The sequence below is a fragment of the Sus scrofa genome, chromosome 2 (genome assembly GCF_054392235.1).
Source record: "Sus scrofa isolate SSC_HxYL_T2T_F1_AM1 chromosome 2, Sscrofa_HxYL_maternal_Yorkshire_Landrace_v2.0, whole genome shotgun sequence".
In the NCBI taxonomy this organism is placed as follows: Eukaryota; Metazoa; Chordata; class Mammalia; order Artiodactyla; family Suidae; genus Sus; species Sus scrofa.
The window spans coordinates 128,960,690-128,986,723 of NC_139384.1; the positions used below are offsets into that span (position 1 = coordinate 128,960,690).

A 26,034-nucleotide genomic window follows, 5' to 3' on the forward strand; every position below is an offset into this window, starting at 1 on the left:
AGCAACGATACCTTGGTATAGTGCGTGGAAGAGAAAAAGAAAGAGGAACTTCCCAGATCCTTCTCATTTCAGTTCTCACTGATGAAGTTTTATTCCCTGGGAAACTAACTCTGTATATTCTGGCCTCTCACTTGGCTGCTCAGAAATCTGGGCACTGTGCCACAAAGTATGTGATTTCTCCCAAGACCAAAAGCAGAGAGCTCCATATCTGTGTGTGAATGAGGTTCTGATAGAGAGGAAAAAGAGGAGGAGGAGGAATAGGCTCAGGGAATCTGAGAAGGTACATGATGTTTTTTTGTGCGGTTTCTGTTTGTTTGCTTGTTCACTGTTTTTACCAAAACTTGTACTGTGAGGTATCTGACTTTGTTGCTGTTTTTGCAAACTGCATTCTGAGGCTGAGATGATCCATTAGCACAGATGGCCACCCAGCTTTTAACCGTGTGCTCAGTATCAATTCTAACATAAATGCACTATTAGTTGTGACTAGTTTTTTCCCTTCCAATAATCTTACAAAACAATTATCTTCCTGGACACTTGCAAAAGTCAGCTCCATGGTTTTGGTTTTTATTTTGCTGTTCTGCAGAGCCCAGTCTTTTCCTATATAGAGTGATGTGTGCATGCTTTCTAGTGTTGAGAGAAGCAGAACACCAATGAGCTGTCATTTCTGAGCATCCATCCTTTTTGACAAGCTGTTAACTCTTTTCTTAGGTCTTTTTTGCAATGGGAAAGGTGATTATGAGCAAAAACATGCCATGTGTAGCTATTTCACGAGGCTGGGTAATTCCCAAACCCAGGAACTACCCTAAAATCAAGGGTTTTATATGACTGATAGCATTGCATTTACAACCCAGTTCTACCCTGACCATAGGAGCTGCGATGTAGGAGAATCAAGTCTATTTAACACACTGAAGAATTTATTGTTGAGTATATGAGGGGATGGGGGGTGGGGCTGTTTTCACTTGTGTCTCATCAATTTGCTGAGATTTTTTTTTCCTTCTAATTATCTCATGTAGATAAGCAGTGAAGAGCACCTAATTTCAAAAAGGCAGGTGGAAAGAATTTTGTCTGTAATTAAAGTCTGTGAAGTTAATCTGGCAATTGCTCTTCCTCTGGACAAGTTAACTTCCCCTTGTACTTCCCATGACTGAATTGATTGATTGACTGTGATGATAGTCATCACACAATTTTTCTTCAGTCATCAATTTTCCTTCCCTCCTCGGTGCACAGAGAGGGGGGCTTCCTCTTATTTTTACAGAAATTTTCCTAATTAATGAAAGAAAGATTGTAAAACATGTCATGTCTCTGTTCCCTCCCCATGTTACACATTCCTAAGCCTGTGGTATCCTTGTTTTCTAGTGATGGTTATTAGGTTCATCTTACTCTCAAATGAGGGAGCTCTGTCATGCTGTTAATGTCCAGCTAATCCCTGTTTCCTATGATTATGGATTTTCTAAATGTTCCCCTGGACAAGTGGTAGATCTTTGTCCTAATTGTTGCTCTTGAATGGAAGGTATACTCTGTATGTGTAAGGATAAGTGCAGAGATACATATATATTGTTTTATTTAATATACTTTAGTAAGATAAGAAAGTCCAATTGAAACTGGCTCAGATAAAACAGGAAATTCATTGGCTTGTGTAAGACAAAGGGTACAAGTGGGACCAATTGTATCCAGGATTCAAACAATGATGTTGTAAAGAACTCTCCGTTTTCTTTCTCTAATTTTATATCTAACTCTTGGATTTTGTTTGTTTTGTTTTTTGGTCTATGATGGCATTGCTCTCAGGTACACCTTTCTCTTTTCTCAGTGACATATCTAAGCTTTACCTCTAAAGCTTAGATTTGTTTAACAAAAATTCTGGGATTGAGTTGAAAAGGACAAGCCAGGTTCAGATTTGGGAGGAATCTGAAAAACAGGAAGAGGGTGATTCCCCAGGGGAACTACATGATGCCATAACAGAAAAATGGAAAAGGATGCCAGTCTGGCAAAAACAACAAATACTCACTTCTTTGGAAAAGGGACCCGCTACATCCCAGCTAAGAGAATAGCTTTGATGGCTTCGTCTGCTATCTGATACTGGATCCACTGTCAGGGTAGACTCACACAGACTGAGTCCACAGAGACTACGTACAAACCAAATGCCAATTTATTAGTTCACAACAAGGACATGCATACAACCTCAAATGCCTATGTTGACAGAATAGTCCACTTTCTTCCTGTAGGAAAACCACAAGGAAAGCAAGTCAATGAGAACGGATCAGAACAAGAGGAGATGGGGTAATAGGCCATAGTAGGATCTGCCCTGGGAACCTGAGAACTGGGGTTCCCAGAGATGGGGCAGCGCTGTTCTCAGATGGTATATGGAAAGTCTATGAAGCTTTGTTACTTTGAACTTCTCTTCTGGGCTGTCTGGATCAAAATGTGTCTCCAGCCAACTGCATTAGAATCACCAGGGTGCCAGATAAAAGCAGGTTTCTGGTCTCACCCAGACCTGCTGAATTGGAATTGAGAAAATGAATCTGCATTTCGACAAACCTTGAGTTTTGTCTCTGTAGTATGAGAGTTTCTCCTCTAAGCTAACCAAACCCTCTTCAAAGAGTCTTTAATAGGATATAAATGATCAGATTTCTGCTTAGCAGGTTCTTAAACCTCTTGGTTTTGACTACCCATTCGTAGTGCTTAGTTTGAAGTATTTTTAGATTTATTGTAATGGTAAGATTCTGATTAGAAGGTAATGCAGAAAGTTGGGTAAGAATGGAAATATGTAACGTGTTCAGTAAAACCATCTGTAATTTGATTACCATTTCTTTATTTTTGTGTGTGTGTGGGTGTCTGTACTCTATTTCCCCCACACAGCAGTCTGAGTATATTGTATATAGTGTTGGATTTCTGCTTTATTTACTGCAGTTTAATTTGTGAGCATCTCCCCATATTGTTAGACTTCACTTACATGATATTACAGCTACTCAAAAATTTCATTTCTCTATTTTATAGACAGAATTTTATTCCTGTAGATCATTGTATATTTTGTGCACAGGTTTACAAGTGAGGAAGAATGAGATGTGTTTGACTTTAAAATTAAATGGATAGAATCACATCTATTTTACAAAGAAAAGCTAACTTTTTCCAGGAGGGAAATTTTTAGATATGTTCTCAGTAAGGGAAGATTATAACAAACTCACAGATGTCATGGTTGTTGGTTAATGGTCATGTACAATGGTTAAGTACTTTTAACCTTCAGTTACTGAAATTGTCTATAAGTTGAATCAAAAAAAGTTTACATGAATTCTTCTAATGAATATATTTTCTATAACAAATGTACTTAGCCTTAGAGTCAGTTGCCCTTGGAAGAGAACTATTAAATACATCTCTGAAAATTGCATGAAAGATTTTGTCCCTTTTAGAAGATGGACTCGGGCAGAAACTAAGCTTTGAGCTTTTAAGATATAGAAGAAATATGAACTTAACAGAAAATGAAACATAAAAATTAATGGCTACATGTGGTCTGCAGACGTGGCAGACTCTACTGATTAATTCTTCCAGGTCAGCTTGGCTCTGCATGCATCCTGGGCCTCGGGTTTGCAGCCAGAGCTGACCAAGTGTTTATTTGCACTGTTTCCATGGGTGAGAGCTCAGGCTGCTGTCACACATTCCAGGGTCCACCAGCTATAGCACAAGCCAAGGAGGAGAGACCTCAGAAACTCTGCCTTTTTCTATGTTGCTGGAGGGGCCTATGAAAATCCAGAGTGGGGGTGGATTCAATGCATAATGAAGCAGACTTTGACAAAAGAGAGAGAGGAGAGGGAAAGTCTGTAGATAAATTATTACCTTTTTTCTCCTACCTACGGACTATTCCAAGATGCTGGAGTTTATGTACCCATGTGGAAGTGGCATGTGAGGACTCCACAGACAGCTTTGTCCATGGTGAGCGCCATTGCCAGATCAATTACACACACCCCCGTGTTTGCTCTAATTCTATTCCTGCGTCACTCTTGATTCCTTGAAATGATATTCCATTACCAACACTCTATTAGTAAGATTAGGTCATCTTTTCCTGGTAATGCATAAACTAATCATTTCCCTCTGGGAAGCACTTGTGCCAACATGGTTTCTCTATTTTTTTTTAGGGTGCACTGTGGCACATGGGAAGTTCCCAGGCTAGGGGTCAAATCAGAGCTATAGCTGCCCGTCTATACCACAGGCACAACAACATGGGATCCCATCCGCGTCTGAGACCCACATCACAACTCATGGCAATGCCGGCTCCTTAACCCACTGAGTGAGGCTATGGAATCCTCAGTGGATCAAACCCATATCCTCATGGATACTAGTTGGATTCATTACCACTGAGCCACAACAGGAACTCCTCTTTTCTCTAATTTTAAAATTAAATACCATTAAAAGTGAAAAGCCTTCAACTATAGATTTCCAAGACTTAAACCATTCAGTAGGATTCATGGCAATAATTTCCTTGCTAATATGATTCTAATGATTCTTGCTGATATGAGGCCAGCTTTATTTTCCTTTTCTCCAAATTCTCATGGGTCTACACACTGGCAACATACATCACCAACATTATCATTTTCCAATTATAGAGTGAAAAGCTCAAAATCACTGAGGATTTGTGTGGAATGCTGGTTGCCTATCTCTGATTCCCCGGTTCTGGCTCTCCAGGTCTCAAAGTGCCTTTCAGCTCCTCCCTGAGCATCACCTGCTTCTCTTGTACCCACCATCAGGAACACTGACCCCATCACAGTTCTCATTCCCTCATCAGCTAATCTCACTTAAAGGTCAGAGGTGTAGCAAAGGGAGTGTAGGTGATCAGAGGTGTGCCCCAAGCTACCAGTAAGAGAAAGTGTTATTACAATTTTATAATGAGTAACTATCTTTAGATTTATTGAAAGTATGAAAGCATCCTACTTTTCCTGTTGATTTGTTTCAGAGTGAATCCTGGCGAGGCTACTCAAATATTTTACCTTGTACCCAGATGCCTTTATTTTCACTATAGCACTGCTAAATTTAGTAGAACAAGGATCTGACTAGGCTCCTCTTCCTTAATTGTGTGCTAATATGCTCTTTTTTCCCCTCTATCATTGCCTTCGTCTGTTAGTTGAGGTTCCCATTAATTATCTCAGCCTTTGACCCTAGCAGTCACCTCCTGACTGGTCTTCTTGCCAGTCTCGCCAGCTTCTCATCTCTGCATAATACTATCACGACCTCTTTTGGAATGGAATTTGGTCATGTCCTCTTCTGTTTGAGCCTTGAGATACAAGGATACAAGACTCTCATAGGTTTACTTCTGCTACTCTCCAGCCCTTTCTTTCAGTACTCAACCAGGATGACTTGCAGCTTTCAGCTACACTTTATTATTTAACATTAAAACTGAGTGAGCCCTGCCTTAACCTGTGCTATTCTTGTGATCCTCTATCCAGTAATGCCTAGTCTTCTTTAAAGAACTAGTCTTGGTATGTCATCTGAGAAATTTTTCTGGGCTGCCTCTTAAAGGGGCCAGAGAGCAAGTTAACAGAGAATTCATTTGCTGAAGTTCCCACTGACCAAGAACTACACTTTTTTTCTGCAGGTCCGGAGACTTGTATTTTGCTGGTGTCCTCAGCAATTACCAGTATCCTTAGAACTGGCACAAACCAATCAAACTCATGGAGACAAAGCTTTAAGCCCTGATGATAATTTGTCAGTTTTGTTTGTCAGTTATAACTACAGGAGTGTGATGCTACAAGTATGTGTCCCTGACTGAGATAGACCAGGGTGCATGCTCACTAGCCTGTGACATTGGGCAGGGTATCCGACCTCTCTAAACATCAGTGTATTTATGAGTAGAATTGTAGAAATAATATTTTTATTATTGAGGGGTGTGAGGAATTAATACCTTGTCTAAATTCCAGTCATTTATACAGAAGTTAATTAGATTTTCCAAGTTGAAAGAATCAGGCAACGGTAGGTCCAGAATTGGAACTCAAGTAGCTTGACCCCAGAATCCATGTGTGTCACCACCTGTCCTAAATAGTTTTCTTAAAATGGCTACTTTTTAAAACATTAAGTTCATGCAAACTAATGATTATTTTGAAATTGTAAGGGTAAGGTATTTTTTTTATGGCCACTCCCACAGCGTATGGAGGTTCCCAGACTGAGGGACAAATCAGAGCTGTAGCCCCTGGCCTACACCACAGCCACAGCACATGGGATCTGAGCCGCATCTTCAACCTACACCACAGCTCATGGCAACACTGGATCCTTAACCCACTGACTGATGCCAGGGATTGAACCTGCATCCTCATGGATGCTAGTCAGATTCGTTTCCCCTGAGCCATGACAGGAACCCTGAAATTGTAAGGTTTGATGCACTCGTCATATACATATATTATAATGTGTGTATTATAGATATTATGTATGTAAAGATAATTGGTTACAAACAATAGAATCCACTCCAGCTAATTTAAACAGGACAACATTTTATTAAAGGATGTTAGATAGCTCCTAGAATTTCTGGAAAGCCCAGAAAACTAGCCTTGGGAATAGTAATCCGAGAATACTGGCATCCGAGAAGCACACAGCTAGGAAACATACCCCAAACCACTGAGAAACACCATTAACAGAAATACCATTACAGCGACCCCAGAAGGACCTTCACCACCCTCAAGCTTGTCCAGAAATCTGAACTCCCACTCTGGGCTAAACAGACCACCTCGTTGATTTCCACACTGAAATTTTGTGCAGGTATGTCTGAAAATAGGTCACAGGCTTGCACCAGAATTGCAGGGGACACTAGGGAATGCTGTTGAGTTTTGCGACCTTTATAGCAGGGAGAGGCAACTACCACAAGACTAGAATAGGTCAAAATACAATGTCTGGGAGTTCCCATCATGGCGCAGTGGTTAACGAATCTGACTAGGAACCACGAGGTTGTGGGTTCCATCCCTGGCCTTGCTCAGTGGGTTAAGGATCCGGCATTGCCGTGAGCTGTGGTGTAGGTCGCAGAGGCGGCTCAGATCCTGAGTTGCTGTGGCTCTGGCGTAGGCCGGTGGCTACAGCTCTGATGAGACCCCTACCCTGGGAACCTCCATATGCCATGGGAGCGGCCCTAGAAAAGGCCAAAAGACAAAAACAAAACAAAACAAAAAATACAATGTCTGCCACACACATTAAAAAGAAAGTTCACCTATCTATAACCTGAAATCTTCTTATGTAGAGACTGTATATATTGTGTTTGCAAAGAAAAGTATATGAGTCTTTCCATGGTGTTGGGTATGTTAAGTTCTCAATAAGTGGTGATGCTTTTGCTGCTTCTTGAATTCCAGCATCTTTTCTGGACAGTGCCAGAAGGACACTATGGAATTATCCCTCTTATATTCATACTCATTAGTGACACCACTGGAAGTAGAATGTGATGTCCTGGTGAAACACATGGACTTTGGAGCCAAACTGCTTGGGTTCCATTCCTGGATCTACCATTGACTGGCTTTTTGAATTTAGAAAGTGTAATTAATGTCTCTGTGCTTCAGTTTACTCATCGTGTCATGGAAAATAGTTCCTATCTTGTACAGTAGCAACAAAGGTTAAAAAGTTAATATTTTCAAAGTATTTAAAACAGTGCTAAAAAACAAAAGCTGTATAGATATTTCTTAAAGAAATTACATATTGCTAATAATGTCTATTTTCAGATAATTACAGCAATTTTTTATCCCTTGTCTGATGCCGCATATACAGGTGATACACAGTGACCATTGCTTAGTCCCAGTGCTTTTTGTCTGGTCACTCATGAATAGGAGGCAACTTTTGTTATGGTTTATATGTATTGGCCTTTGATAGATCATATTTAAAAAATATGATCCAGGACTATTGTAATAACTGCTCTCTTAGCAGTATGTTCTTTCTGTTCATTTGTGATCTGGGTAGCACTGATATTACTGGAGTATTCCCACCAATTTGTGCCCCAAAAGTTTGGTTCAAGTAGTATAGCATTCTCTATGCTGCAGACCTAAGGTAAGTGTTGGGGATGTGTTTACATGGCTTGATTATATTGGCCATCATTCATTTTCACAATGCCTTGACGTTGAGTAACTTGTCTGCTTACTCTCTTGACACAGTCACTCTCTATAAATCTGCCTTCCAGACTTTATCCTGACTGTTCAATTAACATGGACTTCATTGGTGGCTCCTTGTTAATATTGTTGCTGTTATGACCTATTGTTTTAATAATCGATTTAGAACTGGTTCAATGTGGATTCAAAAGAGCCTTAAGATTTATAGTCCTGCAAGCCTGAATAATATCCTAAATCTAAAGTTTTACTCTTCTCTCCCCATCTCTCCATCTTCACTGTCTCCTCCTTAGAAAATAAACATATGTCAGCTGAACATCAGATTTAAGACTCTTCATTCCTTATATTTGTCTTTAAGATCCCTTAAGAACTGTCCCTTAGTTCTATTCAGCACAGTGACTGACACACAGAAGATGTTCAGTAACTTTTAGTAACTAATAACTTGAATGGTACATACAGATAAAGCTATATCAATGAAAAGAAAGAAGTATTGAGTATTCACTTTAGTGATGCAAAATAAGCTATAATTAATACTTGCTTAAGCAAATAATTAAAAAATCAGACAAAATATAATTCCTTCACTTTGTACATGGTAACATAGGGTTTCATTTTGAATGTGTTCTGGTGCTAAGAGGGAGTTGTTTTTCTTTCAGTTTTCTCAGGATGGGATTCTAAGGATAATAACAACTTTCAGAATTTTTCCTGGGTTTTATTCGGGCTTCTGCTCAATGCCCATATATTATTATTTGAAGAAAAATTACCTATTTTTAAAACAACCTTGTTGATTTTCGTTTTTTGTAAGAATCTAAGAAAGAACTTTTTAGTGAGCTATGAATTGACATAGAACATGCTGGTTTCAGGTGTACCACATAATAATTTGAAGTTTGTACATACTGTGAAATGATCACCACAATTAGTCTAGTTAGTATGTGACACCACACAGTGTCACATTTTTTTTTCTTGTGATGAGAACTTTTAGCAACTTCCAAATATACAGTACAGCATTAATAGCCACCATGCCACCCGCTATATCCCATGATTGACTTATTTTTTAACTAAAAGTTTGTACCTTTGATTCCCCTTCATCCATTTCATCAATACCATTCACTGCCTCTGGAAACCACCAATCTGTTCTCATACCTATGAATTTGGTTTTTTTTGTTTGTTTTTAATTTTTTGAAGATTGCACATAAAAGTGAGATCATAAGCTATTTCTCTTTCTCTGGAATACTTCACTTACTATAATGCCCTGAAGGTCCATCTGTGTTGTTACAAATGGCAAGATTTTCTTCTTTAAATGGCCAAATAATATTCCACTATATGTTTTCTTTACCCCTTTATTCATTGATGTACATTTAGGTTATTTCCATATCTTGGCTCTGGTAAATAATGATGGTATGAACATGGGGGTGAACACACACGTTTTCTCTTTTTTTTGAAAGTTGCTTTTTTTAAAAATTGGAGTATAGATGATTTACAGTATTGTATTTCTGGTGTACTGCGCAGTGATTCAGTTGTACATATACATATGTATATGTGTATATATATGTGTGTGTGTATACATAATACATTCTTTGGATTCGCTTTCCTTGTAGGTTCTTGTAAAATACTGAATATAGTTCTTATGCTATACAGTAGGTCCTTGTAGGTCATCTTTCACATATAGTAGTGTATATATGTTAATCTCAATTTCCTAATTCTTCCCTCCCCAATGTCCCTTTCCCCTTTGGTAACCATAACTTTGTTTTCTATGGCTGTGAGTCTGTTTAGGAAGTAAGTTCATTTATATCATTTTTTTTTTTTTTTTAGATTCCACATATAAGCTGTATGACATGAAGTATATCTTTCTCTGTCTGGCTTACTTCACTTAGAAAGATAATCTCCAGGACTATCCATGTTGCTGAAAATGGCATTATTTCATTTTTTATGGCTGAGTGATACTCCTTTTTATATGTACACATAACATCTTCTTTACCCACTCATATATTGTTAGACATTTAGGTTGCTTCCTTGTCTTGGCTATTAGAAACAGTCCTGCCATGAACATTGAGGTACACATATCTTTTCAAACTATGGGTTTCTCTGATTATATGCCCATGAGTGGGATTGCAGGATCATATGGTAGCTCTATTTTTAATTTTTAAAGGAACCTCCATACTGTTTTCCATAGTGAATGTACCAATTTACACTCCAACCAACAGTGTAGGAGGGGTTCAGTCTGCAAATCAAACAGTGTAATATACCACATTAACCAATTGAAGAATAGAAACCATAAGATCATCTTAATAGATATAGAAAAAGTTTTTGGTAATATTCTGTATCCATTTATGATAAAAAAAAATCCAGAAAGTGGGCATAGAGGGAATCTACCTCAACCTACTAAAGGCCATATATGACAAACCCACAACTAATATCATTCTCAATGATGAAAAGCTGAAAGCATTTCCACTAAGATCAGGAACAAGACAAGGATGTTCACTCTCACCACTTTTTCAACATAGTTTTGGAAGTCCTAGCCATGGTAATAAGAGAAGAAAAAGAAATTAAAGGAATCCAAATTGGAAAAGAAGATGTACAAATGTTACTGTTTGTAGATGATATATGCTATACCTAGAAAATCTTTTTTTTTTTTTTTTTTTCCCACTGTACAGCAAGGGGGTCAGGTTATCCTTACATGTATACATTGCAATTACAGTTTTTCCCCCACCCTTTCTTCTGTTGCAACATGAGTATCTAGACATAGTTCTCAATGCTATTCAGCAGGATCTCCTTGTAAATCTATTCTAGGTTGGGTCTGATAAGCCCAAGCTCCCAATCCCTCCCACTCCCTCCCCCTCCCATCAGGCAGCCACAAGTCTCTTCTCCAAGTCCATGATTTTCTTTTCTGAGGAGATGTTCATTTGTGCTGGATATTAGATTCCAGTTATAAGTGATATCATATGGCATTTGTCTTTGTCTTTCTGGCTCATTTCACTCAGTATGAGATTCTCTAGTTCCATCCATGTTGCTACAAATAGCATTATGTCATCCTTTTTTATGGCTGAGTAGTATTCCATTGTGTATATATACCACCTCTTCCGAATCCAATCATCTGTTGATGGACATTTGGGTTGTTTCCATGTCCTGGCTATTGTGAATAGTGCTGCAATGAACATGCGGGTGCAAGTGTCTCTTTTAAGTAGAGCTTTGTCCGGATAGATGCCCAAGAGTGGGATTGCAGGGTCATATGGAAGTTCTATGTATAGATTTCTAAGGTATCTCCAAACTGTTCTCCATAGTGGCTGTACCAGTTGACATTCCCACCAGCAGTGCAGGAGGGTTCCCTTTTCTCCACAGCCCCTCCAGCACTTGTTATTTCTGGATTTATGAATGATGGCCATTCTGACTGGTGTGAGGTGATATCTCATGGTAGTTTTGAGTTGCATTTCTCTTATAATCAGTGATGTTGAGCATTTTCTCATGTGTTTGCTGGCCATCTGTATATCTTCTTTGGAGAAATGTCTATTCAGGTCTTTTGCCCATTTTTCCATTGATTGATTGGTTTTTTTGCTGTTGAATTGTATAAGTTGCTATACCTAGAAAATCTTAAAGATGCTACCAGAAAATTACTAGAGCTCATCAATCATTTCAGTAAATTTAAAGATACAGTTTTTTTTTTCTTGCTTTTTAGGGCTGCACCCATGGCACATGGAGGTTCCCAGCTAGGGGTCCAATCAGAGCTACAGCCACCGGTCGATGCCACAGCCACATCAAATCCGAGCCACGTCTGTGACCTACACCAGAGCCCATGGCAATGCCAGATCCCAACCCAATGAGCAAGGCTGAGGATTGAACCCACAATGTCTTTGTCTCTAGTCAGATTTTTCTCCACTGTGCCATGATGGGAACTCCAGATACAGAATTAACACACAGAAATCTGTTGGATTTGTATACACTAACAATGAAAGATCAGAAAGGGAAATTAAAGAGAAATTAAGGAGAAAGAATAGAAAACCTAAGTATAAATCCACTTAAGGAGGCAAAAGACCTGTACCCTGAAAACTATAAGATGCCTTTGAAAGAAATCAAACATGGCACAAACAGATGGAAAGATATACCATGTTCTTAGATTGCAAGAATCAATATTGTTAAAATGAGTATACTACCCAAGGCAATCTATAGATTAAACACAATCCCTATCAAATTACCAAGGGCATTTTTCACATAACTTGAACAAAAACATTTAAAATTTGTATGGAAACACAAAAGACCCTAAATAGCCAAAGCAATCTTGAGAAAAGAAGAAAAGAGCTGGAAGAATCAGACTACCTGATTTCAGACTATACTACAGAGCTACTGAAATCAAAACAGTATGGTACTGGGCACAAAAATAGATACATAGATTAATGGAGCAGGATAGAAAGCCCAGAACTAAAGCTACATGCCAATGGTCAATTAATCTATGACCAAGGAGACAAGAATATACAGTGGAGAAAAAACAGTGTCTTCAATAAGTGATGTTGGGAAAACTGAACAGTTACACATAAAATAATGAAATTAGAGCATTCTCTAACACCTCTAACACCATACACAAAAATAAACTCAAAATGGATTAAAGACCTAAATGTAAGACCAGATACTACAAGACTCTTAGAGGAAAATATAGGCAGAACACTCATTGATATAAACTGCAGAAATATCTTTATTAATCCATCTCCTAGAGTAATGAAAATAAAAACCAAAATAACCGTGACCTAATTAAACTTCAAATATTTTTCATGGCAAGGAAAACCATAAACAAATCAAAAAGACCAGGGAGAAAAATATTTGCAAATAACGTGACTGACAAGGGATTAATCTCCAAAATATATAAAGAGTTCATACAAATCCATATCAAAAAAAAAAAAAGAAAAGTAAAAATATGGGAAGAAGATCTAAGTAGATATTTTTCCAACGAAAATGTAGATAGCCAAAAGGCACATGAAAATATGTTCAACACTGCTAATTATTAGAGAAATCAAATCATAATCAAAAAGTCTACAAATAATAAGTGCTGGAGATGGTGTGGAGAAAAAGAAGACCTTCTGCACATATCTTTTTGAGTTAGTGTTCTTGTTTCTTTCAGATAAATACCCAGAATTGGAATCATTGTTTCATATGGCAGCTCTACTTTAAACTTTTGGGGGAACATCCATACTCCTTTCCATAGAAACTGCACTAACATGAGTCCCCACCAGTGATGGACAGGGTTCCCCTTCTCATGTATCTTTTCATATACCTATTGACCATGTGGATGTCTTCCTTGGAAAATGTAGGAACTTTAAACTGGTTAGCCAAGTAGGTAAACTTCATGTGCTCTGGACTTCTGAGTTGATGGGACCTATCTTGAGAGTAGGCATTTCCTATGAAATATCTCTTATTATATAATCTAGAATTTCATCAACAGAGTTGGTCTGTCATGAATTTTAAAGGCTGTGGTATATGTGTGAGAGAAAGAAGGAAATGTAAGATCTTTAAGATAGCTTATTAAAATGAAAAGTTCTACAAGGAAACAAATACTGTAAGTTGTTATTAAAAAATGGCAACAAAAAATCTCCATAATTTATGTGGTTAAAATAGAGAGGAAAACATCATGAAGAATATTTGAAAGGATAGACACATCAGAGGCCAAAAGCAAATTTTGCTCCTTTCAAATTTGTTGAGAATTAGCCTTTGTGAATTTTTAAAGAAAAATGTTGGGGGCAATGACACTGGCCCATGTCTTCAGCCCCTCTTCATGCTCCTCCAGTCCTATGTATCAAGTAAGCTTCCTTTGAAGTATTATCTAAGTGAAAGCCTGGTTGTCTGTAAGAGGAAATTGACTCAGAATTTTTTTCAACTGCCCAGAGAAATTAATGTCCTCAGAAGGAGCTTGAGGACACTGTGAGAATTAAAAATAACTTGGCGACAATTTAACAATGGAAAGAAGAAAGTCAGTCACTTTTACACCTTCAGAGGAGCCAGACTTCATGAAAATTTAATGTGATCCATTGGAGGTTGTTTAAAAATGCAAACTTCACTTTAATTTTGAAAATGTTCTTGAAGTATATTCCTTGCAAAAGTTACTGGTTTGCATCCCACTGAACCCCAAGATACAAGAAGGCCAGTTCATTTCTTCTCTTCCTCCTTCCTCCCTGACTCTCTGGTATCTGAACACTTAGCACAGTTTCTAGTACATAGTTAGTTGGTAAAGAATAGAAATTAAATGAGTTACTGTCAAATGAAACTGGTACAATGCTCAGTTTAATTGCCAGACACAGATGGGAGATGGGAAAAAGTGATATGCATTACATAGCCATGCACTTAAGAGATTTAAAAATTCTAACTGGCTGCGATTACTCATGAATTTCTTAAAAGTGTCATTGGGTGTCTTGCCTGAAGGCATGAGCTCAGAGGGTTGGATTTTGGAAGGGCAAGAATTATAGGAGATACAGAAGCAAACTTTCCATGAGGAATTCCTTACATTTGCATTTCCATATATAACTTTGGATGGAGCCCTAAAGGTTAAACAGGGCTGACAGTTTGCAAAGAACGTCTCCAATTCCTCTTTGATCTGCAGGTTTACAAATTTCATTTCTCACTGAAATTTCTCTGTCAAATATGCTGCTGAGTAAAATGCTAGAATAATTTGACTTATTTACATGGCAGTATGAATTTGGGAACTAAAAATAAGGTCACATTGACAGGCACAAATCTGTATTTCTCTTTGTGGTAGATTGTGTGAATGGTTGCAAATGCTTTTCCTTCTTCCACTCAAACACATAGATGGTAACATTATAAATCCTACTCTCAGGAAGTAGAGTTCATTGTCTGTACTCCTTCAATCTGGGTTGGCCATGTGACCCACTTTAGCTAGTGGGGCATTTGCAGACAGGCTGCAAGCAGATTCTTGAATAAATGCTTGCATGTTGAGCTTGTGTTTTGCTGCTTTGGGGACCCATGTGAAGAAGCATAGGCTACCCAAGTGGGTGATCATAGGACACAGCACAGCTGGAAGCCAGAAGTAGAACCACTTAACTCATCATGAGATGCATGATTGAGGCCAGGTGAGACAAGCAGAAGATGTATCACACTGTGACCAGTCTAAATGGTGAGCTAGAGAAATAGTTCTAAGCTAGTCCATTTGGAATTGTTTGTTATTCAGCACCAAAAAACTAATACACTTAGTTCTGTGCAAGGATTTGCAAAGGATTCACACTTTTAAAAATTCTTCCTCAATAGTTCTAGGGATCCCTAGTGGATAGCACTGATGTTCTTTGAAGTATAATATTCTTGACCCCCTGCCTCACTATATTCCTCCTCTTTGACTTAGGGTCCCCGTGGTCCTGGTGTCTCTGGTGGTGGTCAGAGCTGAGAGGGGCAGCTCTGCTGCAGGTGACACTGGTGATGACAGCCCTCCTGGCGTGTACCAGAGAAGCCCACCCTGTAATGTACAATCCAACTTGTGTTGGGATCTCTGCTATATTGTAATTAGGACACAGGGAGAGGGCTAATTAGGACAAAATTGGAAGATACACAATTTGAGCACTGCAGAGACCTTAGAAATTGTCTGTTCCAACTTCTCATTTTACAGAAGAGGATCCTTGCATAGAAAGCTTTGTCATTGCCCCAAAATCCTGTGATAACTGAGTGCCTGATCTGGGAGCAGAACAGAAGTCTTCTCATTCCACATTGAGGGACTATTTCCATTTTCATTTTAAGCAGTCTTGCTTTTCTTGTGTCATTTAAGATTTTCCAAAAGAGGAATGTAGATTTTTGAAAACTTACTAATAGTGATAAATAAAAAGTATGGGGTAGAAGGGTTTGTCTCTAGGAAATACTTTGAGTGCAAGGGAAGAAAGATGCCCATTTTCCCCTTTAAATTTGTGTCATCCTATCTAAATAGCTTCTTCATTTGAGAAGTGCTTTGGAGATGGAATTAATGCTCAAGCAGGCCTAGCAATATGTGGAGAAATCCACATCATCCCCCAGCCAACCAGGGTCCCATGCAGCTGGAGTGATGCGCTCCATGGTAACGGATACCTCTTCCTGTGGCATCTGCCTTGGCTCAGACATTGATTCCACACTGGAGCCCACTTGGTTTGAATCGGGACAGGGGTGGGTGGCAGAACCACTTCCACATTACTGAGACCTCACGTGGAGGAAAGGCTCAGTAGAGCAGAGAGAGAGGCCTGGAGTGCGACAGCTACCGTTGCCAGACTGGATCCTATGTTGTGGGTGGCCTTTTGTTTTGTAGAGGCAGCAGGGCACATAGGATGCAGGACACTGCAACAGCTGGAGGGTTCCTATCCCAACATCCAAATGTAGAGCGCCCCACCTTGGATCTGGATGTCCCGCAGCTCTTCTCTCAGTTCTGCATGTCCTCACCAGGTGAAAGATGGCCCTTTTGAAGCATTCCTGTTCTCTTTTACCTTCACTAGGACCACTGGAATTGACTTTGCTGTGCAAAGCCTGCGAAGCCTTGGAGAAGTTAGGGCCTAGAGCCCCTGAGGAAAAGATACGCATTTGTGTTCCCGGAAGGCCTCAAGCCCACCCAGCACTGGGGCAGTCAGGCAGTCAGGCAGTCACTTTGAGCCATCATCAAAAAAGCTCTGCCAGACACCCAGCAGGTATCCAAGCAGCGGGAGGCCTCCCTGTGGTAGAGGACAAGAGGACAGCCTGGTGGAGGCCTGCTGCTGTGTTCTCCGACTGTTCTGTGCCTTCAGAGAGGACTTGTTTCCTTAGGCTTAAACAAATGTATTTGTCTTAGATACATTTAAAAAATATTCCCCAGTTTTTCTTTCTGGGCAATCTCTCTGATACTTGTTTAAAGATACTGGCTTCCAATAAGGAAGAAAAATAGGACTTGAGGAAAATGACCTTACAGTTCCACTACAGATCTGAGGAGACCATTCATTGTGAGAATGGAGCACAGGAAAATCAGGGCAGCCTACTCATAACATTTCAATTTCAAGCTTCTGATGGATATGAAAAAGTGATAAAAAGGGATTTTAAAAAAGTAGAAAATACCTTAAGGGTCTTACTTTAAATTGGAAGTCCAAACTGAGAATCAAATCAATAATTTGAGGTAATTTAGAATACTGAACACGTGGCACCTACAAAGCAATGACCTTGGTGGTGCATTGAGAACAGAGGCTGACTCATCCCTGTCCTGTTGACATGCCATCTAGTGAAGCTTTGTCTTGGCCATACGTGTTAATTCATATGTTTTCCATTTATTCAGTGCCTATTTGGGGTCATCATTGAGCTAGGCACGAGGAAGAGAGGAGACAGGCTGTTAGGGATTTGGGTATATTGGAGGCTGAGGATTGTAAGAAGATAGGAATCTGGAGGGGGAAAAGACACAACCCAGGCTCCTTCCCCCATGCCCACACTCTGATAAGGATGGATAAGGAAAATATATCTAAAATAAATACATTTGTTTAAGTAAACAAGGCATCGCCCGGTGAGCAGGGCACCAGACCACTGTGTACCATTCTGGGAAAGCCAAGTGGAAAGAGAGATCCGTTCCCATGGGGATGAGATTTTATAAAAGAAAAGGTAGAGCCTTATGGGCTGCTAAAAGGCAGAGATGGATAATCTTTTCTGGAAGTGTTGGGAGGCTTAGGGGAAACTTTAAAAGTGGTTTGCTTGCTGTTGTGGCTGAAGCATGGGCGAGACAATGTACAGTTGAGCTCCATTGCCAGGGGTTTGGGGCTCCAAATCAGGAATCTGGACTTGCTGTCTCATTCTCTATTAGCACTGCTGCCAGAGAACTTACAGCCATTGCATGCAGAGGAGGTACTGATCAGCATTATTAGGAAAAAGGAATGTGTTACTTTTTTGGTATAAGTATATCAACCTTATGATCTAACCTCAGAAATTCACATGAAAGTTCGCTTTGCACTGTGGAGATTGGAGTTAGGACTCGACTTTTGTAGCCCAAGTATCCTCATAATTTCATCTTCTTCCCAGTTTTGATATAGTCAAACCCCTAACCACCTGTGTGTAAACCTTTACAGAGGCTTCCACTCACTTCTGGGCAAGGTTAAGGACACTCTTTATTATTTCCACTTCATGGTTAAGGGATAAAAGTCTTTTGAGAATTTTTACATTTCTAATCTAGCAGAATTTTAAATGTACCCTCATAAAAATTTCAAATGCAAAATCAGTCATTCAAAAATATAATGGACATGAAGTGAGTATAATATAGCACTATCAGCCATGATAAAATACAAATCAATTACTCCACTGGCAGGATGTAAAATATAACCAGAATCAAGTTAAGCTCTTTATTAATTAAGAAGCATGGCAGAGCAGAAATAGCATTGGCAAGACTAGTTGCACATTTATGTTCTGATTTTGCTATCAAGGGAATCCTAGCCATATAAAAAGAGTGGGAATGTTTTCCTTTTCATCTGTTTTCTGAAAAAATTGCTAGAAGATCTTCTGTATATGTTTGACAGAATATACTGGGGAAGACTTCTGGGCCTGTGGATAGCTGTATGAGAAGGTTTTTAGTTATATAATCAATTTCTTTAGACATTTTCTTTTTTGAGTTTCTTTTGAGTAAGTTTTGAGTCTTCTATGGAATTTGTTCATTTTATCTATTTGACAAATTTATTGATATAAAATTATTTGTAATGTAGTCTGTTAGTGTCTGTACCATTCTGTAGGAGCCATAGTGATGTCTTATTTTGATCAGTCTGTTTAAAATTTTATTTTTTGAAAAGCAATTTTTATTTCATTGATTTTTTTTCATTATTTTTTCCTTGATATTTTGCTTATATCTTTGTTATACCTTATTTCTACCTACTTCGTGTTTAATTATCCCTTTTGGCTTTTTAAGATAGAAGCTTAGGTGATTAACTTCAGATGTTTTATTCTTTTCTTCAGTAAGAAGTTGAAGCTGTAAATTTCCCTCTAAACACTGCTTTAGTTGCATCTCACAAGTTTTAAAATTTGTGTTTTTATTTTCATCTAGCTCAGAATATTTTCTAATTTCTGAGGTTTTTTAAAAAAATTAATAGACTATTTTTAGAATAATTTTAGGTTTACAGAAAATTGAGCAGAAAATAGAGTTTTTGTATATCCCGTCTGTCCCTTGCTCAGTTTCTCCTATTATTACCATCTTGTGTTTGTGTCTGCATTTGCTACAATTAATGAACCAATAGTGATTTCATTATTACTAACTAAAGTCCATAGTTGACATTAGGACTCACGCTTTGATTTTTACAGTTCTGTGGGTTTTGTCAAATGCATAATGTCCCTTATCCCCATCACAGTATCATACAGAATAGTTTCACTGCCCTAAAAATCCAGGATCCAGCATTGCTGTGAGCTGTGGTGTAGGTTGCATGCTCCTCAAATTTCTCTCTCTCTCCCTATTCCAGTCCCTGGTAGCCACTTAGTTTTTCCCTGTCTGCACAGTTTTGCTTTTTCCAAAATTTTGGCATTAAACAGTATGTAGGTTTTATCAGATTGACTTCTTTCACTTAGTAATATGCATTTAAGTTTCTTCCGTATCTTTTCACGGCTTGATAACTCATCTCCTTTGATGGCTGAATAATATTCCATCAGGTGAATCTCTTGCAGTCTTAGTTTTAGAGGATATCTTGGTGGATTGCTCTTTAGGGTAATTATGAATAAAGCTGCTATGAACATTTCATATGCAGTTTTTCACGTGGATATATGTTCAAGTAAGTTGGGTAAATATCTTCTAGGTTCATGACTACTGGATCACCTTATATTATAAGACTGTGCTTAGTTTGGGGAAAAAAACAAAACCAAAAACATCAAACTGTCTTCCACAGTGGCTGTATCATTTTGTATTCTCACAAGCAATGAATGAGAATTGTTTTCATTCCAAATCCTCGTTAGCACCGGGTATTGTCAGTTTTTTAATTTTAGCCATCCTTAGAGGTATGAAGTGGTATGTCATTGTTGCTTTAATTTGCAATTCCCTAATGCTGTGATGTGGAGCTTCTTTTTATATGCTTATTTTCCATCTGTATATCTTCTTGGATAAGGTGTTTATTTAGATCTTTTACCCATTTTTCAGTTTGTCTTTTTTCCCTAATCATTGAGTTTTAAGTCTTTGTAAATTGTAGATACAGATCTTTTATGAGATGGGTGTTTTGCAAATGTTTTCTTTGAGTCTGTGGCTTATCTTTATATTCTCTCAGCAACGTCATTCTCAGAGCAAAAATTTTTAGCTTTAATTAGTTTCTACTTACTATTTTTTTTTCTCTCATGCATCCTGCTTTTGGTATCTCTCTATAAAAATTACCAAGCTGAAACTCACCTAAGTTTTCTTTTACGTTATGTTTTAGAAATTTTCTAGTTTTGTGTTTTATGTTTAGGTGTATGATTAATTTTGAGTTAATTTTTTTGAGAGGCGTAGTCTGTGTCTAGATTAACTTTTTTTTTTTTCCCTGTGACTAGCCAATTTTTCTGACACCATTTATTAAAAAGGCTGCTTTCTTGGAGTTCTCGTTGTGGCTTAGTGGATTTAGAACCTTACTAGTATCCATGAAGATAAGAGTTCAATCCTTGGCTTTGCTCAGTGGATTAAGGATTCAGCATTGCTGTGAGCTGTGGTGTAGGGTGGAGATGTGGCTCAGATTCTGCCACATTGCTGTAGCTGTGGCGTAGGCCTGCAGCTGAAGCTCCGATTCTACCCCTAGCCTGGGAGCTTCCGTGTACCATGGGTGCGACCCTAAAAAGGAAACAAAAAGACTATGCTTTCTCTATTGAATTGCCTTTGTGCCTTTGTCAGCCATCAGCTGACTTTGCATGGACATGTTTCTGGGCTCTCTATTCTTTTGCATTGATATGTGTGTCTGTTTTTTATCTATTACCATGCTGTCTTGATTGATGTAGCTTTATAATAAGTCTTGAAGTCACTGATGTCTATTCTCCAACTTTTTTCTTTTTCTTCAGTTTTGTGTTGGCTCTTCTGGATCTTTGTCCTTTCTCTAAACTTTAGAATCAATTTGTTGATGTATACAGAACAGGCTGCTGAGATTTTGATTGGGCTTGTGTTGAATTTTTAGGTCATATTGGGAAGAACTGACATCTTAACAATAATGAATCTTCAAATCCCTGCACATGAAATTTCTCTCCATTATTAGATCTTTAATTGCTTGTTATTGGAATTCTGCCTTCATAGAGATCATGTACATATCTTACTATATTTATACTATGTATTTCATTTTTGGGTGATGCTATTATAAATGGTATTATGTTTTTAATTTCAAATCTCAATTGCTTGTTGCTGGTGTATATAGAAAAGCAATTTATTTTTTGTGTATTAGCCTTGTGTCCTCAATTTTATTGTAATCCCAGATTTTAAAAATTGATTTTCAGTTAAATTCTGTTGTGTAAGAGGACACACTGTAAAATCTCAATCCTTTTTTAAATTTATTGAGACATATTTTATAACCCAGCTTATGATCAAACTTGGTGAATGTTCCAGGTGCTCTTGAAAATAATTTTATTTTGCAGTTCTTAAGTAGATTGTTTTATAAAGGACATTAGGTAAGTTAGTTGGTAGTGTTTTTTTAAGTCTTTATCTTACTGAATTTTATCTTTTATTCCAACAATTGCTGGAAAAGGATAATTGAAACCTCTCACAATAATTATTGACAGCTAGCTTGTGTTTCCTGGGACATAACATGTATTAAACTGCAGTGTTAACTAATAGAGTAATTGAAGAATTAGAGAAAATTTCCTAAAGCCTTTAGCCCTCCTCTTAAATATTTTAAGTACAAATGAGGGATTGAGCAGGAAATAACAAGGAAATATTATAATATTTTCCCTGCAAGATCAGAGTTTGAATGGATATTTAGTGTCATAGTTGGGTGTCAGGAAAAACTGAAGTGCTCGAATCAGTAGATATCCCTTAATTAAATGGGAAAGCTGAATTTCAGAATGTGAACTATCCTGTGCTCTCACTCTAGGTATCTTTTCACCCATTTAGAGAAAAGGCAATTTCATAGATTTTTAATGATGTAAAATCAGAGAGGTGGTATGTCTTGCAGTGCTATACAAATTGATGGATAAAATCCAGGATAATCTTTGTAGTTTTACAATGGTCAAGAAGCCTTGCTGTGTAGCACTGGGACCTATTGTCTAGTCACTTATGATGGAGCATGATAATGTTAGAAAAAAGAATGTATACATGTATGTGTAACTGGGTCACCATGCTGTACAATAGAAAAAAAATTGTATTGGGGAAATAACAATAAAAAATGTTTTTTAACTTATTTAAAAGTGTAAAAAAAAAAAAAGATACTTTGACTCCCTTAAGCTTCCTTCTGTGGCATACCCAGGGGGAAAACTGCATCGGTACATTTATAACCTAAGGAGGAAAATGGTTTTTATTGCTTTGCAGAGAACAGGCATGGATAATTATCTAAAATGGGAAGGCTGGATAAAATCATCACAGTTTTATATATCCTATAGGAAAGGCTGCAACTGTAACCATTACTGTATATTTTGCTTCTTCATTAAATTCCTTCAGTGAAGAAAGGCTGTAATTTATCATATTCTTTTTCAGTTTTCTCTCAGAAGGATTTCTTCCCTTAGTCATACCTGAACAAGTATTGTGATACTTTAGATTTCAAATCGTAAGATAAATTGAGAACCTGCAGCCATCACCATAGTCAAGTACTACGACAAAATCTAAAAAATTCTCATAATATTCTGTCGTGTTACACTATACTTAGTATATCTTTATAGTTATGAATTTTGGAGGGATATAAATATAAACTGAATAAGAATATTTGAATAGAGATTCATGTTTTGTAAGGTATTTTTCACATTATTTAATCCTTATATTACCATCTTGAGAAAGTACAGAGATCTAGGATACTTATAGTTTTCTCTGCTTAGCACTTTTGCTAATTTTCTTTCTTCCGATACCAGTAACTGTCTTCCCTCTTCCTAAGGGAAATTCCCTGCACTGTTAACATGGTTTAGTAAGGCTATTAATCCTGGTCCCTTGCTGTCCCCTGGCTACAGCATGTGGTCAGTCAAAATAACCACTTTCACCTTCTTATTCACAGTGAGTTAAAAAATCTTATGTGACTCTAAAGGGCTTTATAGAAGTTCTCCCTGGCACATTCCTGCTGAAATGGATATAGAGATAATGTCTTCTTGCTTTTAGGCTCATGATATTAAATGGATATACATTTGGAGATCCTTTAAAAATCCAAGTTTTGTAGAATAGGAGAGATTGGGGTTAACATGTTGAGATGAAAATAGATGAAATAAAAAGATAAGGATTACTCTGGGAGTTGGAACCCCTGGATCTAGCCAAATTTGACCATTTTTCATAAGCTAATAAATTTATTTTCCCTTAAGGTAGTTTAAGATAGCTTATCTTAGTTTGTTCAGGCTGCTGTAACAAAGTACAAAGATTAGGTAGCTTATAAACAACAGCCATCTAATAGAGTTCTGGAGCTTGGAAAATTGTAGAGTGTCAGCATGGTTGAGTTTGGTGACAGCCCTCTTCCAGGCTATAGACTGTGGACTTCTCCTGTGCTCTCACATAGCAAACATAAGCAAGCTCTGGTGGCTTTTACAAGGACCTAATATTATATACATAGTATTATCACACACTAATATTACTCACACTTACGACTTCATCTAGTCCAAAGGCTCTACTTCCTAATACCATCACACTGAGGAAGAGTTTCAACATACAAATTTTGAGAGTGTACAAACATTCAGTTCATGACAGATTTTTTTCATTTGCAACCTGAAGAGATTTCCCTGTTACAGATACTTTTGCCTCATTTCCCAGATAAAAAATCGAAGTTCTGTGAGCTTAAGTAAGTAATCTATGTGTGTGTAGTAGAGGAGACTTGAATAAAGCCTATTCTCATTTCAATTAACCATTCTGTCTGCCATTTACCATGCTACTTAAGAATAAACATGTTGTGGTTGGTGTTTTTTTGTTTTTCTTTTTTTTTTGCTATTTCTTGGGCTGCTTCCACGGCATGTGGAGGTTCCCGGGCTAGGGGTCAAATTGGAGCTGTAGCCACTGGCCTACACCAGAGCCACAGCAACTCGGGATCTGAGCCGCATCTGTAACCTACACCACAGCTCACGGCAACGCCAGATCCTTAACCCACTGAGCAATGCCAGGGATCAAACCCGCAACCTCATGGTTTCTAGTCAGATTCGTTAACCACTGAGCCACGAAGGGAACTCCTGGTTTGTTTTGTTTTGTTTTATGTGTGTATGTGTGTGTGTGTGTGTGTCTGATCATTTTTGTTCCCTAAAGAAAGCTTGTTGATCTGACTGTATAAACTTTTCTGCTCACACCCTAACAGAGGAATGATGTCTATGCAGCCCTGACTCTGTTTTGACATTATTTGCCTGTCCTGCCTACGAAAGACCAGATTCCCATGCTCCAGGTCTTCTTTTCAGAATATATTATCTGTTGAACCACATAAGCCAGGCCTGAGTTATTTGAAATCAGAGTCTGAAGATGGTAGAGAGGGATACAAGTTGACCATTTTATCTTAGAATGGATCTCCACTATTGCAGTCTTTCTAGAGACACCCTGTAGTGGACAGGTGCAGGTAAAAGAAAGGATTCTCCTTATCTGCTTCAACCTCTGTTGGCTGGCCTCCCTGTTCCTAGATTGTCCCCAGCCCTCCCTGTGGGCCCAAATGATAGAAAACTGGGCTTAGAATTGAAAAAAAAAATACTTCCACATTTTGTGAACAATGAGAAAATAAGGAACAAGTAATGTGATTCTTTAAAGGTTAAGTAGCGTAACACCTCTCAATTCAGCTTTGCTAGAGAAAGAACTTCTCCATAAGTGAATTTTAAAGAAACACTTTAAGCACCAAAAACTTTATATAAACCTATTTTGAACTAATAAAATTGAACTCTTTCTAAGGTCTGTTGCACATTCCTGCTTTGCTGTTTGAATCACAGCTCTTCTAATATAAGCTATTTGCTTAGAGACTTGGGGGGTCTCATGGTTATTTGTGGATGACCACACTGCGGAGCACTTGTGCTTTTTTTCTTTTTCTTTTTGTGGCTGCACCTGCAGCACATGGAAGTTCCCAGGCTAGGGGTCAAATGGGAGCTGCAGCTGCCAGCCTACACCACAGCTGCAGCAACACCATATCTAAGCCACATCTATGACCTATGTAGAGCTTAGGGAAATGCCAGATCCTTAATCCACTGAGTGAGGCCACATCTTCTTGAAGAAAATATCCTGTTCTTAACCCACTGAGCCACAATGGGAACTCCCTCTGTGCTTTTTTTTATAATGCCATCCTGCTTTTTAATATATTTCCTATATATTTTAAGTGTTAATTTTCTCTACTCCTTGCTCCTTTTTTATGCCTGCTAATATGTTCTTTGCCATTGCTTTAAATCTTCTGTCTTATTTTATACATAGTCTGTGTAACACATGCCTCCTGCCCTCTCTTAGGGAGTAGTAGGTGAAGAATTTGTGGCAGATTTTTTTTTTTCTTTCTTAAAATGTAGATAACTCTTAGATTTACCTTTTCTGCTTCCAGACAGGCTTGGATACAAGGCATCACTGGGTCCCAGGGAGAGAGAGGAAGCAGAACTCAGCCAAAGACCTACTTAATAACTGGCATTTTGCTAACCACTTGTGAGGTTTCTGGCACTGTGCCTTATGTCATTTAAACCTTACCACAAGGCTTAGCGCAACATTTGCCAGGCATTGTACTAAAAGCTTTACACATATTATCTCCCTTAGTGCTCAAAACATCTCTGTGTACCTCAGAGGAGAAAAGTAACTGGGAGGTTAAACAGAGCACAAATTTGACCTAGGCACACTGGACACTGGGGCAGATTTGGCAGCTTGATGGAATTACAAATTCTATCCTCACAGGTTCTGTTTAACAAGTTCTGTTTCCCAGGGTCACAAAGCAAGTGGCGGAACTGAGATACAATTCTGATTTTACCAGGGGTCATGCTCTTCACC

General features: G+C 38.2%; 1 protein-coding gene across 47 annotated transcripts in view; it reads left to right on the forward strand.

The window, feature by feature from the left end:
- The window catches only part of KCNN2 (potassium calcium-activated channel subfamily N member 2), a 712,042-nt gene that overhangs the window by 279,064 nt on the left and 406,944 nt on the right, over window positions 1–26,034 (forward strand). The window contains exon 1 of one of the 47 annotated variants that reach the window (XM_085014283.1): window positions 205–280. The exons of the other annotated variants lie outside the window; for them this stretch is intronic. The gene's annotated coding sequence lies outside the window, so the exon portion shown is untranslated. Of the gene's footprint in view, window positions 1–204; window positions 281–26,034 lie in introns of those variants that run through there. 47 annotated transcript variants of the gene reach the window in all.